We start from the raw sequence: 19,952 nt of genomic DNA, 5'->3' as shown, positions 1-19,952 counted from the left end.
GGTACATAAGGGTCATCATTAAATATGTTTTGTGTAAAGAATATGCAATATAATTAAGATCGTGAACAAAAAAGACCCTCAGTGATTTCAAATAAGAACCATAAATCAAAATCTTACAGGCAAATGCTCTGGTTGTTATTGAAATCTGTTTCTCAGAGGGGCAGCTCTGAGTATAGCACATTCCAGGTGAAGTTATAATGGGTGGTCACTGATTACACAAAATGTAAGTAGTAATTTTTCTCAAAAGATAGTATTTTCAAATGACATAACCCTAAAAAAATCTGTAGAAGTGCCGAGACTTTTTAGGACTGTCATCAAGAAAGGCAGGAAGACATCCTTAAATTCTAAGAAATAAAATAATAAAAGCAAAATAATATGGATATTTTGAGATAGGAAAAAAGGAGAACCAAATAGGAAAAAGTTTTTTTATGCCAGAAAAAGAAAGAACACTCAAAGCACAGGTGGATATCACAGTTATAGGGGATTTTCCTGTTGCATGATGCCCTCCTTAAGCCTGTCTTTTCATGAAAACTGGCTCAGTATTATAGTAAAATAAAAATGCAGAAAATAAGAACTTGAGAAAACTGCCATTGTGCTTTCTAGACATTCAAAGAGAGGCAGAAACAATCTTGGATGGCAGAATTTCAGTACTATTTTTCTTATGCATTTGTAAATACTAATATTTTCTCAGAGTGTCATCTTCTGTTTCCTCTTTCTTTCATAACCTAATCTACAAACAACAAATATACTTTAACAGAAAAAAAGGAAAGGGTTAAAAACATAATTTTAACAGAAACCAAAACTATATTAAAAAATTGATCAGTATCACAAATAATCAGAGAAATATATAGCAATAGTATATTTCCCATTAACAAATTAACTAAAGATTTGAGGAAATGCCATTTCATGTTAATCAGGGATGGTAACAGAGAGGCATTTATAAATATTCTATAGGAGTACAAATTGATACACACTTTCTGGAAATCAGTATGAGGATATGTATGAATAGTTTGAAAATCCGCTCTTTGATCTAGAAAAAAAATTTTTTATTTATCCATATACTGAAGAAATAAGAGAGTGATGTCAAAGTTTCTTGCATAAAGATGATGATAACTTTATAGTGGTGAATTTTTCAAAATAATCTGAAAATTATAAATGATATATTTATTTGTTAATATTTATTTTCATATCTTATTCTAGTAAGATTTAATGCAAATGAATGATCAAATTCATTTTAATCACATGATGGGTACTGTGTATCTTGATATTAAAGTGTATATGCAGTGATTTTTGGAAATGTTTTATGGTTAACTAAAAACACCAGAAACCACAGTTTAATGTATTATTAGTTACAAAAATAAGTGGATAGAAGAAATTAAGAGATGAAAAACAGATTCCAAAATGTTAATGTCATTGCCTTTGGTGAAAATATTAAGAATGATCATCTAGAGAACATTTCACACAGCAATGATATAACACATTGTTATCTATAATTTTTAATGGAATATTTACCAAGATAGACTACATTCTCTGCTTAAAAAAACTTCAGTAAGTTTAAAAGGATTTAAGTTATCAAAAAATAGCATACAATATTGTTATATAAAAGAGTGGAATAAATTAGAGTAACAGAAGTATATCTGTTAAATTGATAAATTTTGGAAAATAAATAATATGTTTACAAAAAATCTACAGGCCAAAAAGAAAATAAAAATGGAAAATAAGAAAATATTTGCTACTGAATACAAAAACTCATGATATGTAGTAATTAAAGGGAAATTTATAGCACTAAACAACTATATTAAAAAACCAAGAAAGGTTTCAAATCAATTACATGCACACACATCTTAAGAAACTACTTAAGGAAGGCAAATAAAATATAACATAAGTAGAAGAAAGGATATAATAAAGATCAGAGTGGAAATCAATGACCTATAAAACAAAACAAAATGACTTTTGGTGATTTTTTTGAGGATATCAATAAAGTTAACCTCTAGCAAGACTGATTAGGAGGAAAAAAAAAAGAGCACCTAAGTAAACAATATCAAGAATGAGAGAGGTGGTATCACTACAGAATTGAAAGATACTTAAAGGAAGAACTAAGTCACTGGGAGACATACCATGATAACTGACAATAAAATTCAATTTTCTTAACTATCAAATCTCCCCAAAGTGACCTATAGATTTAATTCAGGCCTAATCAAAATCCGAGCAAGATTATTTGTATGAGCTAATATGCTGATACTAAAATTGATAAAGAAATGCAAAGGATCTAGAATAGTTAAAGCAATTTTAATATGAAAAATTGGGAGAATTTAGCCCACCTGACTTCAAGACTTATCATAAAACTATAATAAAGACAGTACGGTATTGACTCAAGAGAGACAAAGAGATCAACTGAGGTGGATAGAGAAACAGAAATAGATTCTCACACATAACAGCAATTATTTTTTAAAATAAAGGTGCAAAAACAGTCTGCTTTCAAAAAAATGAACATCTACCATACTTTACACTATATATAGAAATTAAGTAAAATGAATGTTGGATCTTCATAAAATACATAGAAGAAAACAGGAGAAAATGTTTGTATTTGAGTTCAGCAAATTTCTTAGATTATACACTAAAAGCAAGATCTATAAAGAAATCATTGCTAAATTAGACTTCATAAAATTTAGAACCTTTGCTCTTCAAAAAAATACTAGAAAGAGAATGAAAAGACAGGGCACAGTCCAGGAGAAAATGCTTGTAAAACATGTACTTGGTAAAGGACTTAGATGAAGAATATATATAAGAAAATTCACAAAACAGTGCAAAAACAACAAATCCAACTGAAAAAACGGGTAAAACATTTGAACAGACACTCCGCCAAAGTAGTTATATGGATGGCAGATAAGCCAATAAAAAGATACTCAACATCATTAGTTGTTTAGAAAATGTAAACTGAAAAAACAATGAGATACTACCACATACCCGTTTGAATGTCTAAAAAAGACAGGCAATACCAAATGTCGCTAAGGATATGGGGCAAGTGGAGATCTCCTTCATTGCTTTTGGGGATGTAAAATAGTACATCCACTTTGGAATAAGTTTGTAAAACTTGTTTGACGGTTTTTTACAAAGTTAAACATATCCCTACTTCATTAGGAAGTTATCTCACTACTTTATATTTACCCAAAGGAGAATATATACATCCATACAAAAACTATTACACTTGAATGTTTATAGCAGCTTTACTTCTAATAAGCAAACGCTCAATACAACAGGAAAGTTCACCAACAAATGAATGGATAGAAAATTGTAGAATATCCATACATTAAAATACTACTCAGAAATAAAAAGGAATTGGGCTATTTATATATATACAACAACATGGATGAATCTCAAAATAATTATACTGAATGAACAAAGCCAGCAAAAGCCAGTGTATGCCACATTATTCTATTTGTATAAAATCCTAGAAAATGCAAATTAATTCATACTGACAGAACACTGAGTGGTTGCCTGGGCATGCAGAGTACAGCAAAGGGAGAGATGGAGGGACAACAAATGGGTGCAGAAAACTATTTTGTGTGATGGACATATTCATTGTCTTGATGTGTGATTATGTTTTTACAGCTATATACATATGCTAAACTTACCAAATTGACAATTTAAATATGAGCAATTTATTGTAACTCAATAAATCTGTTAAAAAAATTTTAAGTATCCTTGAGGATAATATTTTTGAGTAAGAACCGAGTGAGTGGGTTTGTTCTATCCAGACTTTTTATAACGCTGCTTTAAATAAGCTAGTGTGATATACATGTAAAGATAGAGCAGTGGAATCAAACAGTGATCCCAGAAAAAGATCCAAGCATATGTGAAGTCTTAATTTATAAAGAGTGCTACTCCAGAGCTGGGAAAGGAAAATACTTTTCAATAAATCATTTTATATCCATAAAATTAAAAATGAAATTTGGCTCCTACCTCATGTCATACACAAAACTATCTTTTATGTAGAAAAAGATCAAAATAATACAGAATCTGGAGGACAATACGGAAGAATAGCTTCATGACCTCAGATGAGTAAAATATACCTCAAACAAAACAAAAACTCTAATCAGGAGATTAAGATGAACAAATTTGAGAACTAAGATAGTTTATCAAAAAGTTCCTATTAAGAGAATGAAAAGCAAACTATAGTCTTAGTGAAGAAATTTCCAATGCATGAAATATATTTTACATCTTACCTAAGATCTAAAATCAATAAGACAAAAATAGACAACTAAGCAGAAAATGAGCAAATGATTTGAAGAGGCATGAGAGTATTTAAATGGCCATAAATCCATGAAAAACTGGTCCTGCTCATTGGCAACTGGAGAAATGGAAAATTACACCACAGTGACATTCTACTACATACCCTGTAGAATGACTAAAATTTGTAATACCTCTTATCATCATTGAAATATTATGTCCATTAATCTAGTGAACAAGTTTATTTCATTCTCCTGTTATTAGCACTGTTTTCCCTAAGTCCCCAGACATCATAGAGAAACTTCTAACTCTAGTTGGTGCTATTTAAGAGAATGTCTGGTGCTATTCATCAAGTCAATTTTGCATTTCACAGGCAAGATTCTTTGCACACTTCACTGTAATATATAATTTCAAGACTATGTGTTATTTCTTATTCATTAATGAATATCCTTATTCTTTGAGGAGTAACACAGCAGAATATGACACTGCTTATTTTTCTTCTATTGTTTACATTGTTTTTTACTGAAGTATTGTTGACACACAGTCTTATATTAGTTTCAAATATACAACACAGTGGTTCAAAAGTTACCCATATTATTAAATCCTCACCCCTTCTAGTGTGGTTACTATCTATCAACATAGAAAGATGTTACAGAATCATTGACTATATTCTCTATTATGTACTACCATCCTCGTGACCAGCTTGACATTGTTTTTTAGTGCAAGAAATAAGTACAGTTTAATGGTTACCCTCAGGTTCTGGACTACCTGTTCAAATACCTTATAAGGTGAGTGATAAAGTCCCTTCACATCTTTGTGCCTCAGTCTTCTCATATGCAAAATTAGAGTTGTATCTATTGCATAGTGTTGTGGTGAGGATTCATTATATATATAAAGCAGTTGGGACAAATCAAAGAACAAATAAAGCATGAAGATAAAAAGAAAACTAGTTTTAGCCACAAACTAAAAAATGGAATACTATTAATTTTGATATTCCATAGATTGACATCATCTCCCTCCAACTCATAACCATAATGCAATTTGTATGTTTTTAGTTCATTTTAGTTTTGCTGTGTTATTTACCTTTATTGTTTAGTTTGTGTGCTTCTGAAACTTATAAATGGAATAATATGCTACATAATCCTCTATATCATGCTTTTTTCCATCCATTGATATGTTTCTGATATTCTTTGATGCTTATGGCAACAGACCACTCATTTTCACTCTTATATAGAATTCTATTGTGTGAGTATACTCAAATCTATATCTAGTTTTACGTTTTGGTCATTTTTAGTTTTTGTAATTTGGAGTCTAGATATGGCATATATATATATATATTAAACAGGTGTCTTGGGATGCATACTCGAGAATTATCTAAGATTTACTTAGGAAGAATCTCCAATATGCCTGAATATCCACATAGAGGCATATCTCATTTTATGATGGTGCTTCACTTCATTCTGCTTCTCAGATACTCCATTTTTTTTCAAATTGAAGGTTTGTGGCAACTCTGCCTAGAGCAAGTCTGTTGGCTCCATTTCCCCGACAGCATGCTCTCATTTCATGTATCTGTATCATACTTTGGTAATTTTTCCAATATTTCAAATTTTTTCATTACTATTATATTTATTGTGGTGTCTGTGACCAGTGATTCTGATGGGCTGAAAGCTCAGAGGATGGTGAGCCTTTTTTAGCAATAAAGTACTTTTTAATTAAAGCATGTACATTTTTTTAGGCATAATGCTATTGCACACTTAATAGACTATAGCATAGTAGAAGCATAACTTTTATATATACAGAGAAACCAAAAAATGTATTTGACTCCCTTTATTGTTATATTTGTTTTATTGCAGTAGTCTGGAACTGAATGCACAATATATCCAAGGTATACTCCACAAGATAATTGCAAATTATTTTTCAAGATACTGTATTAATTTACTGTCCCACCAGCTAACAAGTGTTAATACCAGAACTTCCCTTTTTTTTTTAACTGGTGGGTATAAAATTTCATTTCATTAGGACTGAGATTTGCATTTCCCAGATTACTAGTAAAGCAGAACTTCTAAAATTTTTCATTGGTCTTGCAAGTTTCCTTTTCTGTGGAATATCCTCTATGAGGAATCAGGATAAATTTGATATTCAAAGCCTTCTGTTATTTCAGATTATATTATTATGTTCCAATTATATATCATAGAATGTTCTAATACATTTTTAGAAAATGTCTAAATTATAAAGAAAAGGTACACAAAAATTTGAGTATATTATAGCTATTTTTATTACTGAAGGACTTTTTCATTATATATTAATAATTTCAAGCAGAACAGCTAAACTTTGAATTATAGTGTTGAACTATGATGCTTATAGCAAGTTCATTATTTGTAGCTGAGTTTCTTGATGAATCAAATCTAAATTCCTATAGGGACTGACATATAGCAACAACTTAATATAAATATTTTTTTAATTTTTATTTTGCATTTATTAATGTAGAATTACATGAGAAATATTATGGTTACTAGACTCCCCCTATTATCAAGTCCCCACCACATACCCCATTACAGTCACTGTCCATCAGCGTAGTAAGATGCTATAGAATCACTACTTGTCTTCTCCATGTTATACTGCCTTCCCTGTATCCCCCCCTTCACTACATTATGTATGCTAATTGTAATACGTCTTTTTCCACCTTATCCCTCCCTTCCCACCCAACTTCCCAGTTCCTTTCCCTTTGGTAACTGTTAGTCAATTCTTGGGTTCTGTTAGTCTGTTGCTGTTTTATTCCTTCAGTTTTTTCTTTATTCTTATACTCCACAGGTTTACCCTAAGAATGCAGCAGCCCAGTTTGAAAAAGATATATGCACCCCTATGTTTATTGCAGCACTATTTACAATAGCCAAGAAATGGAAGCAACCTAAGTGTCCATCAGCAGATGAATGGATAAAGAAGATGTGGTACATATACACAATGTAATATTATTCAGCCATAAGAAGAAAACAAATCCTACCATTTGCAACAACATGGATGGAGCTAGAGGGTGTTATGCTCAGTGAAATATAAATATTTTAAAATAAATCAATTGATTCTCTTAATGTAAAGCAAGAAAAGCTGTGGAAGAATAAATATAAATGAAGTTAATGTTAAACATTCTTCCATTAATATCCATCAGTGGGACAGTATTTTCCAATTTATATGTACACTGTGTTTAGAGGAAAGAACTAATATTATGTAAGATACTCTGGTAAAATATGCCTGACTAGTTATTTAGACAGATCAGTTAATGGTGAGTAAAAATACTAGCTTTTCTCTGGTTTCCCACTATGTCGATTAAAGAATATTTTCTATGTTGGAAATAGATAAGAATTTGACCTTAAATAGCATTTTCTGTTTTTTCAGTATTGTTCAGGTATTTTCCTGGGCAGTGACTTAATGAGGGTGGCTTAGAATGACTAGACAAGCAATGAATAAAGACATTTTAGCTCACTTTGACAATAAAATTATTTCATTAAGAGATGAATAATTGTAAGAACATCAAGATTCATGTATACAGGACATCCAATTCACATAGCCTCAATTTTTTTATCTGTGTGGCATGAATCAGTGCAGTACAGCACTCTGGCGCTATATCAGGTCAAGCACCACTCTGGTGCTGTATCATTTGATGGAATAACGTTGCTTCTTCATCATTGGATGTGCATGATTCAGAAAAGAGATCCCAGCAAAATCCCTCATACACAGATTGTAATTATAAATTACAATCTTTTTCACATTTGTTGAAGCAATTTCTCTCTAGTACATTTTACTTCTTGTTTTGCAATGACAATTGCATTTGGGAATTTAGAAGAAAATAAGGGTTGAATTACCACTTACACCACTAAAAATTTTTAAGACATTTGATGAATCAATTTTTATGTCCTTGTCTTAGTTTCCACAAAGGTACTATGGAAATATTATTAGTCATCTCCTAACTTCTTTTTTGAGATGTTTGGGGGATGCACACATATTTTTTAAGCATCTGAGTTAGGTATATGATATGCAGTTTAAGTTTACACAGTAAGAGAAAGTCATAGTAAAAGCTACAACAAACTGCAGGTGGCTTTTACATTTGCTCTCACTTCTCAGAAAATTTAAAATTGGTGGCAAAGAATTTCTTGGCAATTCATAAAAGAAAAACTAATCTTAACAATTTGTTTCTTGAAGGTAATGTTCGGTAATAACACCCAGCCAACATCGAAACTTTTCCACGATGATCTAACTGCCAGAAAATAGCTTGTGAGGTTTTGCTCTGCTAGTTCTTTTAGAAGAAGTGAATTTGCTTACAGGTTTGTGGAAACCTTTTTGAATATAGCCTCTTGCCGGAAGCTCAAAATTATTTAGTGCTGACTGTAATTGTATCTTGGAGGAGGTAACTGACAGCATGTTGACTAGTATTGCCAAAAATAAAGCTTTTAGGTTTCCTGAGAACACATTTTAAAATACTGGTTTTTGCCTGAAGATTATCTAGCCTGTCAAAGAATCCCTTGGATTTTTTAAAATAAGAAAATATATTTGTAAGGGTGAGGTGTTAAATTTTCTTTAAAAGTGTTTTTCCAATAATTTGGAGGCTAGAAAAATTAAAAGGAAAATGATTCAAGGTTTAACAAAACAGTTAGTTAATGCTGAGATGTTTCTTCTTTAGCATCATTTATAACAGTTTCTTTCACAAACAAAAATTACAAATCATCCAAATATCCAGGTCTATGTATATACAAAAAGGACAGCAACTTCTTATTTTTGGCATATTATGTACAATATTCTTTCCTATAATAATAATCATAATAATACATTTTTTCCTGATGACTGATTTGTTTTTGTCTCAGGAAACCTATTAATGTCTTATGTTAATTGCATTCTGTTTATGATTTTTATTGCATATCATATCGAAAAATCTACATAATCCTTTAGAACAGCAATGAATTTATTGTATTTCATTTATTAACAAGGCCTGTTATGCCACAGGAACTAGTAGAAAAATGAACCATCTATCATCATCATTTTCATGGAAATGAGCATATTTCCATCTTGAATCCACTTATTTAATCTAGTTATGAATGGTTCTGAGTAATTTTTTGGTGGGTAAGAAGTCCTGAGATAGGCTAAGCTTGGAATCACAATTTTTCTATAAAAACAGATCTGGAACTGGAAGCCAGTCATTAGAGAATCATGCTACATTTCTGTACTTTTGATTCTTATCAGATCATGAAGTTTATTTTATTTTACTATGTTGGCTCTCTCTGCTATCTCAGTACTATACAGAAGATATATATAAAGCCACTACCTGAAATAAGTAGAAAATTTTGACATTATGTTTTTATAAATTTCTAAAAATTATCCTGTGTAGTTACCAATAAATTATGTATGGGTTATTCATAAAATTAATTAACCCTCTTACATTGTGTCTGTATGTTTATTACTATTATTCTTCCTTATTATTTATCAGCTATTCCTACTGTCCATTGTGTGTGCTTAGAAAATGTGGTAGCAGAGATAGGGATGCAAATAGTGAGAATAGCTGCTGCAAAATATTACTAATATTATCTTAACTGAAAGGAAATATGCTAAGAACTTATTATCTTAAACTGAGAGAAAATTACTAGCCTTCATCATTTAAATTAGGTACTGATAACTTTTAATTTTAATATTAACGCAAAATGCCATATATATGTTCAGAGGTATATATTATTTCTTGATATAAATCTTTACCTAAACTGAAGTTTGGAAATCATTGTTCCAGTGATAAAGAATCCAGACAAAAGTCTGCGAAAGACCTAGGTTTTTCACTCTTAACTGGAATAGCACGGCATCACATTGACACCGCTACATTTTGAGGTTGAAAAACACAATGACTTAGTGAGCCTCATATTCTACCTCTGCTACATGCATACAGCACCATCAATCCCTAACTAGATCAGAAGGATAATATTGAGAAAGATCATTTACTTGAACACAACTAATGTTTTTTAAAGATAAGTATAGTGCAAAGTAAAGCTGTCTTATTCTCACTCATTCCTGCCGCGCACACTGTCCTTCCATTCACTAAGGAAACGTATCTCAGTGGTATCAGTACCAATTCAAAAAACAGTCTTCTTGCACAGGTAAAAGAGTCAAGCTAAGAATATCATTAATTCAACTCATTTATAATCTATTTGGTTTGAGAATTTTCCTAAACCTAATTATATATTTTCAAGGGCATTAATTAAGACATTTTCAATAGCACTAGAAAAACTGAAGTTACTGAAATAAAATACTTAGAATCTTCTCTAAAGGTTCAAAATAGACAAGATCATTACATATCATGTTAAATTGTCATGGATTTTTTTCTTGCATAATTGTCTGATTTGTAGCCAAACATCATTTTATTTTAGGTATAAACCAAGAAAAATCACTTTTGCTTAGTCTCCTTGAAATCTAAAATGTGTTCTAGGAGAGAGTCTGCTCTTCAGAAAGATTTCAAGCTTTTTCACTGATTAAAATTTATAAGATTCTTAGTGCAAAAATCCCATTATACCTTTTAATTCTTTGTTTCAAACCACGATCTTGAAGAAAAACCTATATTCAAATACAAAAGTATGTATTTCTCAGAAGTAGTAATGAGAATAGGCTACTTTCACCAAAAGCAAAGCAAGGTTTCATGTTTGTAAATGCTGAATTACCCTGAAAAATTATAGGCAAAATATCAACTGATACTTGAAAATAATTAGCATTTTAAAAACACATTAAGAAAAAAAAACACATTAAGGAAAGATCTAGAATTACCCTATTTGATTTACTCTTCTCAAGACAATGTAAACTGGTGATGTGTATAACACTATGCATATTAGGATTTATATACTTTAGTAGGACTAGTGAGGAAATTAACTTGTCAGCTGTGCTTTGATTTTTCTCTTTTATACAAACATCCAGAACAGTTCTGTTCCTCATTACACTTAGGGGTGTACTTAGTACTTTTTGTGAAAAATATTTAAATTACCTAATTATTAAAAATATTTAAATATTATAAATAAAGTTTAATTCCTTTTTGGCCAGGCAAAAAAATCCAGCCTTTGCCCAAGAAATAAGCACAGTTTGATTGGCATCCTTTCTTACCTGTATTTTGAAAAATAAATGATAAGCTTTGGTGAGGATGAAATGAAATGGAAAGCCTCCTGCACTGTTGGTGGGAATGTCAACTGGTGTAGCCATTATGGAAAGCAGTATGGAGATTCCTCAAAAAACTGAAACTAGGAATACCCTTCGGCCCAGTAATTTCACTTCTAAAATGTGGGTAAAATTGTAATATTTCCAGAATCTCTTACCTGGCCTTAGTGCATCTCCATATCAGTAGGTGTTTCCAAGAGGCGGAGAGAAGTAGTCAATCTCCATATCAATAGGTGATTACAAAGAGGGTGGAGAGTGAGCACACACCTGGAGCAGAGAGGTTTGGTGGGGTCCTTTTGCATCTGGGTCATGAGAGACACTGGTGAGCAGAAGTAGATGACTGCTTGTAAGCAATAAACAGGTTTCTCCTACTTTATTTCTCCCTTTGACTGATTTCAGCTTCAAAGGTTATTTGCTCCAAGTTGGGAACATATGTTCCCCCCAGAGTTACATAGGAATTTATCCAAAGAAAACAAAATCCTTGATTCAAAAAGATATATGCACCCCTATGTATATCTCTGCATAATTTACAATAGCCAAGATATGGAGGCAACCTAAGTGTCCATCAATAGATGAATGGATAAAGAAGATGTGGTACATACACACAATGGAATTCTATTCATCCATAAAAGAAAAAAAGAAATCCTGCCATTTGCAACAACATGGATAGATGTAGAGGGAAGTGTGCTCAGTAAAATAAGACAGGCAGAGAAAGACAAATATCATATGATTTCACTTATTTGTGGAAACTAAATACAAAGCAAAACAGAATGAACAAAACAGCAGTAGACTCGTAGACACTGAGAAGTGACTGGTGGTTACTACAGGGGAGAAGTTGGGGTGGGTGGGTGAGGAGGGTGAGGGGGATGAAGAGGCACAAAAATTCTCAATCATAATATAAGTTGGTCATGATGATGGTAGTACAGCATGGGGAAAAGAGTCAATGATTCTGTAAAATCTTTCTATGTTGACAGATAGTAACTGCTCTAGCGGGGATGAGGATTTAATAATAGGGTAACTGTTGAACCACTGTGTTACATACTTGAAACCAATAGGAGATTGTATATCAATGATACTTCAGTAAAATAAATAAATCAGTGGCATTATTCTGTATGTATATTCAAAGAACATGTATTTTTCACTGAGGTAACATCTGCTTCTATGTCAGAACATTTAAATTGGTCTCATTCTCTTTAAATACCAAATAGTAGTCTGTAGTGTAATTGTATCCTACTTTAATTAAAAATTGTTGCTTCCCTAGGCCTACTTGTTGTTTGTGTTTTTTTGCTAGAATAGCATTGCAATGATGTTCTTAGATGGGTCATAAGATGTGCACGATTTTTTTTTGTTTTCTTAATGCCCACCAACTTCACTTTCAGCACATATTTTGGCCCCAGAATTATGTGAGAGAATTCTTTCTTCACACCCTTGACAACACTTTGATACTCAACATTCACATTTTAAAATATCAAATATGTAAAAAATGGTAAGAATAATTTTTATTTGCATTTCCTGATTACTAACGACATTGAGTGAGTTTCCCCCCACATGTTTATGGCCATGTGTTTTAATTTTTCTGTGAATTGTATAGTCCTTTTTCTACTTTAGCATTTGTATTTACATTTGATGTTCTGCAGCTTCCCAAATGTCCAGTGTAAGTGTACTTTTATTTATAAACCTTGGTATTTTTAGTGCATTATTAAAATCTAAAGTTTGCTTCTTACTTTAGGTCCTGACAAAACTTTAGACTGTTCCTATTTTTGTCTTTAAATATTTCTTTAACAAACCACCTTTTTCTTTTTTTGGAGAGCCTTGTTAGAATTATTTTCCCATGCTATCCATCTCCATATTTCTTACATGTTTTTTCAAATTGTTACCTCTTTGTCTTGCCGTATAGGGTCCGAGGTGACTTTCTCAGAACTGCCTTCTAATTACTAACTCTCTCTTCAACTGAGCTCAGTCTCTGAATTTTTGAAGTGTTCTGTTTCAATTTTTATACTTTATGTCCATAACTTCTAATTGACACTTACACATCATTATGTGGTCCTTTTCCACATTTTCTTATGTTTGTACTTGGCTTTTCGGTGAAAAATCACTCCTCTGTTTATCGCTTATAGCATCTGAAAGAGACTTTAAAAAAAATTTTTTAAGGGATTTTTAAAACAGATTTAACAGTCTTTTTTCCCCCAGGTTGTTCCATAAATGTCCTTTAAATCTAGAGTGAAATTGTGACTAATTATGGCATACTGTTTATATTTATTTTATTTGTATACTACTTTAATTTGTGAATTATACAAAGTAGTTGCCTGGAAAATTGCGTAAAAACCAAATATACAGTTTAAAGAATAATTTTACAGCAAATACCCATGAAAACACCACTCAAGAAATGGAAGTAGAATTTTAATTTCTCTTCCATTAAATCAGAGTGGAAAATAAATTTCTTTAAGGCACGTGTAACTCTAAAAATGCTCTTATATGAATTTGGAATTCTTTTTCGAAGCTAATACAGACTAAACTTTTGAAACTATTTCACGTGTGCTTCAGAAAAATATGTTACATCTTATAGAGTTTCATATATGTCATTAAAGTTTGTTAATCTTATTAAGAGTCACTTTCTTTTTTTTTTTTCATTTCATCCCAACCCCCGACCCCCACCACAGGCTCCTGCTGGTTTTAATCTAAGTTTGTGAATGCTTTAGCATGAATATGTTTGTAGACCTAAAGGCTTAGGCAAAATTATTTATTCAACAGGTTGCAATCATAGGTTGAAACGAGCGTGAGCTAACAAGCATATGAAGTGAGATATAAAGTACATCCAAATTCCAGAAGGGAGATAGCAGTCAGACTTCTGAGAATGACCCTCAAGGACCTTGCCCTTGTATAATTAATTCCCTCTTCTGTGGTATGATGGGACATCTCTGCTGTGGCTACATATGTTACATGGCAAAATTTTGCAAATGTAGTTAAAGTTACAAATCAGTTGACCCAGTTTCCTTTTGATAGGGAGGTTTTCTGGGTGGGCCTGGTATAATGAGGTGAGTCCTTTAAAAACAGAGTTTTCTGTGGGTGTTGGCAGAAGAAGAATCCAGAGAGATTAAAATCATGTAAAGGGCTTGATGAACCACTGCCGGTTGGAAGATGGAGGGGACCTTGTGAGAAGGAATGCAGACGGCATCCAGGACCAAGAATGGCCCCTGGCTGACGGCCAGCAAGGAGCACAGGACTTCAGATCTCTAGCCCCAGGGAACTAGATTCTGCCAACAATATGCATGAGTCTAGAAATGGGCTCTTCCCCAGAGCCTTCAGATGAGAACCCAGTCTGGCCAAAACTTCTATTTCAGCCTTGTGAGACCCTAAGCAGGAAACCCGCATGAACTTACCCAGATTTCTGACCTTCAGAATTTTGAGCCAATGAACAGGTTTTGTTTTAAAACATTAAATTTGTAGTAATTTGTTATGCAACAATGGAAAATGAATACAAGGCACATTCAAGACCCTCTGTGAGGAAACTTGCAATGCACACACCTATCTCTATAGAAATATTTTAAGGTCCAGAAGATGTTATGCACCTGATCTACAAACCAGCTTCCTTTTCTCTGTGATCACATTTACTTGTACTGTTTTCTAACTTGCAATCCCTTCACTGATTCTGTGAAGAACTTCTCTCCCACTTAGCTCTTACTATCTCTTGACCTGAGCCACCAACTTCAATTTCCAACAACCCTCTGGTCAGATTCAGTTTACTAGGAACCGGTCCCATCCTTTTTCCTCCCTTTTTTGGCCCCATGTATCCCTCTTTCTGGCTTGGCTGTTTTTCCTGCCCCACAGCTCTATTGAATAAGGGTAGTGCTAAGTTTATCTTGTCACTTTTCTGTAAGTGTCATTTCTTATAGAAGTAATTCATCTTGTACTCTGGCAATATATACAAAACAACTGTGGATGTTTAAAGAAAATTGCAAGGAAACCCAGCAAGTATTACTCTTACCAACAGGGCAGATTTTTAAAATAAGTTTAAAATAAACATCTATAGTGATAGCTGTGTACTGCTAATTTTATTCAGTAAGAAAATAATTAAATCCTTCAAATTGCACAAATAAGTATGTAGGATGCCCCAAGAGACACACAGCTTCAGCATTCCCTGTGTCTGTGTTTCACAGTGTTTCATTTAGCTTCATAGTTTTTTTTTTAACTGATGCAAATATCACACTCTGTGAAAATATTTCTGAATGGGAAAGAAATTTGAAATGAATAAAAGCTAAGGAAACAGTGAATTACCATACATCCCTGAACCCTTTCTTTCCTCAACACCATCCAGAACATTGTTTAAATAGGCAATGCAAATGTATAACGAGCACAAAGACATGAGAAAGGAAGAAAGATATCACCAGAAGGCAATCTTTTTACTTTCGAAAACTGGCATTACCAAGTCTGGAAGATTTGTTCTTACAGGAAAAAAAGTCTAATAAATAAAACAGGCATATGGGAAAAAGTGAAGTTTCTGATAGCTGATTCATTTTTGACATCAGTTTGTGTAAACAAAGGCTATTTCGTGTGTCTCTGATTCTTTAAAATTCTTATTCACATTCAGGTGAGTGTAGAAACATAGCTCATTTAAAGCAGCCTAATTATATGTCACAAAAATAATACTCATGTAGACTCTGTTTTCTGTGATTATAATACTGTTGGAGTCACAGGGTATTATTGATAATGTGAGGCACTATAGGAAATATTTTTTAGGAATACTAACATTCTGATTTCTCCCCAATATGTCCTGTACTATTCCAATACCGATGTGCAATAAAAATTCACAAGGACAGAATGTGTTGACAGAATGATACTTGGGAAGGAAATTTAGACATATGAGGTACAATTTGTTTGGAACAAAGGCATTTTGAAAAATAATTTTAGTTGGTATCAAAAATAAGACAAATTGGCAAACTTATCTGAAAGATTTCTATGTTAGAACCATTGATTACTGATGTAGGAGACCTTAAAAATCATTAAGATATCTCCTCCTTTATGCAGGGCAATCCAAATTATATGCAGCAGACCTCCCACAAGGTCAGACCTCAAATCCAAAGTAATGTATCATTTCACACATTACTTCCCAGTCTTCTTGAAACGTTTTATTCAAAATCTTTCAAAATCTAGGCAATCTATCCTAAGCTAGGTTACACTGGAGAGGAAAACAATGTGGCTACTGCTGAATCAAAATGGGACAGAAGCCATTTAGGATGGCTTATGAATTATGCATTAACTTTCATTTATGCAGCACTCCATCAGGCATCCAGATTACATGGTGGTTCTATCACCATGAAGTCACAAATCGATATAACACAAATGTGTGTGTTTTATTTTCCTTTTAGATTAAAAAGTCATGAAAACAAAGGCTAACTGATTCAGGTTTGTCTAGATACTTAAAGAGCGTGTGCTCATCTGTATGTGTGTATATGTGTGTGTTATTCTGGGTTACCCTGGTGTATTTTTGATAACTTTCTTGTAAGTGGTTATTCACCATCAATTATGAGCTTCTAAAAGGAAGAGAGCATATTTCTGTAATTCTGTTAGTAGAGTGTCATGATGAAATGAAAGCTCATTAATCTATTTTATTGTTTTATTATTTATGTTACCGTTCTTACTGTTTGGTAGTTTTAAAGGCAGAAAGAAATATCAATTGGTGAAGGTTTGCCGCTCTTTGGATCAGAGTCAAGATTTTCCATAAACAGTAGTCTATCTAACTACATTTATGGTGGATTTTCACATTTATGAAACAAATGTGTAACACTACTACCATCCTACTTACATCCCTTCTATAGCCACATCTAACAGCTATAAACAGGAATAGTTTTCTCAATTACAATCTAATTTATTTCTCCTAATGTATTTCTGTTTTAGCTAGAAGTACATAAAGGTAAATAGAATATACTTGCTGTCCTTGAGAACTGCATAGTCCAGTGAGGAACACAAACTTTAAATTAATGTAACATTAAGCAAAATGAACATGGCCTTTAATCTTATTGCACTGGCAAAAATTGGAACCACATACGTATTGGACAAAAGCCCTAATTTTCTATATGATTATGTATTATTCTACTTATTTTTAAGTACTATATTGTTATTCTTTCATCTAGATACCTTCCCTGATAAAATCAAGAATTATTTCTCTTTTAGAATTGGTGTTCAATTTTAACGTACATCAGACTTCTTTAGCAAAAACGTATTCCTAACATTTCCTCGATCATTCCAAGTGTGAAGGCATTCTTTAAAGAATTAAGTTAACAGAAATAGCAGAGCAAAGTTCACATAGACCAACAGATCTCATGTAGATGGTGCTTTATCACCTATCATGTTACTTTGATATTTAAGTACACTTCTTGGTGAAATTTAGTGCAATGCATTGGTAACAAGGTTGATGTCAGGGAAATAAATTAAATGGTCGTTTTCTCTTTTTTTCCCTTTAAAGATCAGTTCCTTATTCCCAGGCAAAAATTTTAGCTTACCCTGACTCCTTAACTCTCAGCCCCTTTTTCCCTTTTAATAGAACTCCATAAATCAGGCCACTTTTTCTTTCTCCATTATTAGTAAGAGAGATTTTAAGCACCTAAAATGTAGGGGAAATAAAACTTGTCCGGGAGGAAGACCTGTCCTTAAATCACAACCTAGTCACTCCTTCCCTCTAAGAGTGGAATAAATTACTTCAGAGTTGGGGCTCTGCAGCCAGACTGCCTGGATTTAAATCTCAGTCCTGCAGCCTCACCCTCTAAGTGACCGAGGGCAAATATTACCTTTATGTGCCTCAGTTATTTCATTAGTAAAGCCATTATAATGAGTTAATACCAACTAGAGTTTTTATGAGGGCTGAATGAATGGATACATGTGAATTGCCTAGAATAATGTCTAGCAGAGTAAAAGCACCATATATTTTTGCTAATATTATTAGGTTATCATTATTTGGTCTTTGATAAGTCACTTAATTTTTATACCACTTATTTTTTTTTATCTCTATAAATGGCAGATTTTGCTATCTACATTGAAGGCAGCAATTCAGTAAATGCATGTAAAGCCAAACTCCTGACTGAAGGAATAAATGTAGTATAACCTGTGGACTATTAGTATATTAGTAGTGTTCTCTGCAGAGTAAAGTGTATCACTTAGGGTTTCTTAGGCAAAAGAATAAACATTTTAAAGGTATACGTTCCTCAAAGTGAAGAAGATACTGCTGGGCCACGTGATTTCTCATGGTTCTCCCAGCTGAATTCACCCATCTTTGCTGAATTGCAAACTCAGCTCTGAAAGCTTGGGTGCTGAAGGGCAGGGCTTCTGTCTAGAGGAGGACTGGTTTTTCAGGCAAACTTACAGGTACATCTCTGCTCCCCCGTTGGTGCATGTTTGGCTATCTGGCTGAAGGAGCTGACTCTGATGTCTGTATCCAGGCTTCCAAGAAGTTACTCGGGTTATACTTAATCATTCATCCCACAAACCATGCCCCAATACACCCTAGGCTGTAAGAATAGAGCAGAGAAATTGAACCTTATATTCTAGTTGGGGAAGGAATATATTAATTACAAATTAAAATTTATTGTACTTTAATAATTATTGTTCTCATATTTATGCAGTTTTATTCTTTTATTTTTATTGAGAATTAGTTCTGTTTTCTAGCAAATTCTTTTTGGCATCTATTTGTATGATCATATTTTTTCTTTTATTTGTGTTATGTATTTAATAAGTTATAGTCACCAATTTGTTGTTGTTTCACCCACTAACATTTCTGGAATTATCCCTTCCTGATTATATGTAATGTTGTAATGACCTGTAGATGCTCTGCAAGATTCCATTTGAAATTTTAAAAAAACAGTCTCTGTCTCCAAAAAATAATAAAGATTGGCAAGGATGTGGAGAAATGGGAACCCTCCTACAATGTAAGTGGGAATGTAATTTTGTGCAGCCACTATGGAAAGCAGTATGGATATTCCTCAAAAAACTAAAAGTAGAAATACCATACGACCCAGTAATTCCACTTCTAGGAATTTACCTGAAGAAAACAAAATTCCTAATTCGAAAAGGCACATGCACCCCTATCTTTATCACTACATTATTTACAATAGCCAAGATATGGAAGCAACCTAAGTGTCCCTAAGTAGTTGAATGCATAAAGAAGCTGTAGTACACAGACACAATGGAATATCATTCAGCCATAAGAGAAAAAGAAATCCTCCCATTTACAGTAACACGGATGGACCTAGAGGGTATCATGCTAAGTGAAATAAGCCAGGCAAAGAAAGCAAACACCGTATGACCTCACTTATTTGTGGAATATAAAAACAAAACGAAACAAAATGAATGAAATAGCAGTAGACTCACAGACACTGAGAAGTAACTGTTGGTTACCATTGGGGAGGGATTGGGGTGGGTGGCGAGGGTGACGGGGATAAAGGGGCACAAAATTCTCAATCATAATATAAGTTTGTCATGGGAATGATAGTACAGCATGGAGAATATAGTCAATGATTCTGTAACATCATCTTATGCTGACAGATAGTAACTGCATTAGT

At 32.9% G+C, this 19,952-nt stretch overlaps 1 long non-coding RNA gene across 3 annotated transcripts in view; it reads left to right on the top strand.

Moving 5' to 3' along the window:
* The window catches only part of LOC118970721 (uncharacterized), a 129,991-nt gene extending 111,726 nt beyond the window's left edge, over positions 1–18,265 (top strand). For 2 of the 3 annotated variants that reach the window (XR_012121664.1, XR_012121672.1), the window contains one exon: positions 7,042–18,265. This is a non-coding gene — a long non-coding RNA (uncharacterized lncRNA). The remainder of the gene's footprint in view (positions 1–7,041) is intronic. The other variant, XR_012121663.1, reaches the window with a different exon arrangement.
* Positions 18,266–19,952: the final 1,687 nt, after the last annotated feature.

Source organism: Manis javanica, chromosome 1 (assembly GCF_040802235.1).
Source record: "Manis javanica isolate MJ-LG chromosome 1, MJ_LKY, whole genome shotgun sequence".
Taxonomy (NCBI): domain Eukaryota; kingdom Metazoa; phylum Chordata; class Mammalia; order Pholidota; family Manidae; genus Manis; species Manis javanica.
Note: the sequence above shows the minus strand (reverse complement) of the source record. Positions and strands in the feature narration are given on the sequence as shown.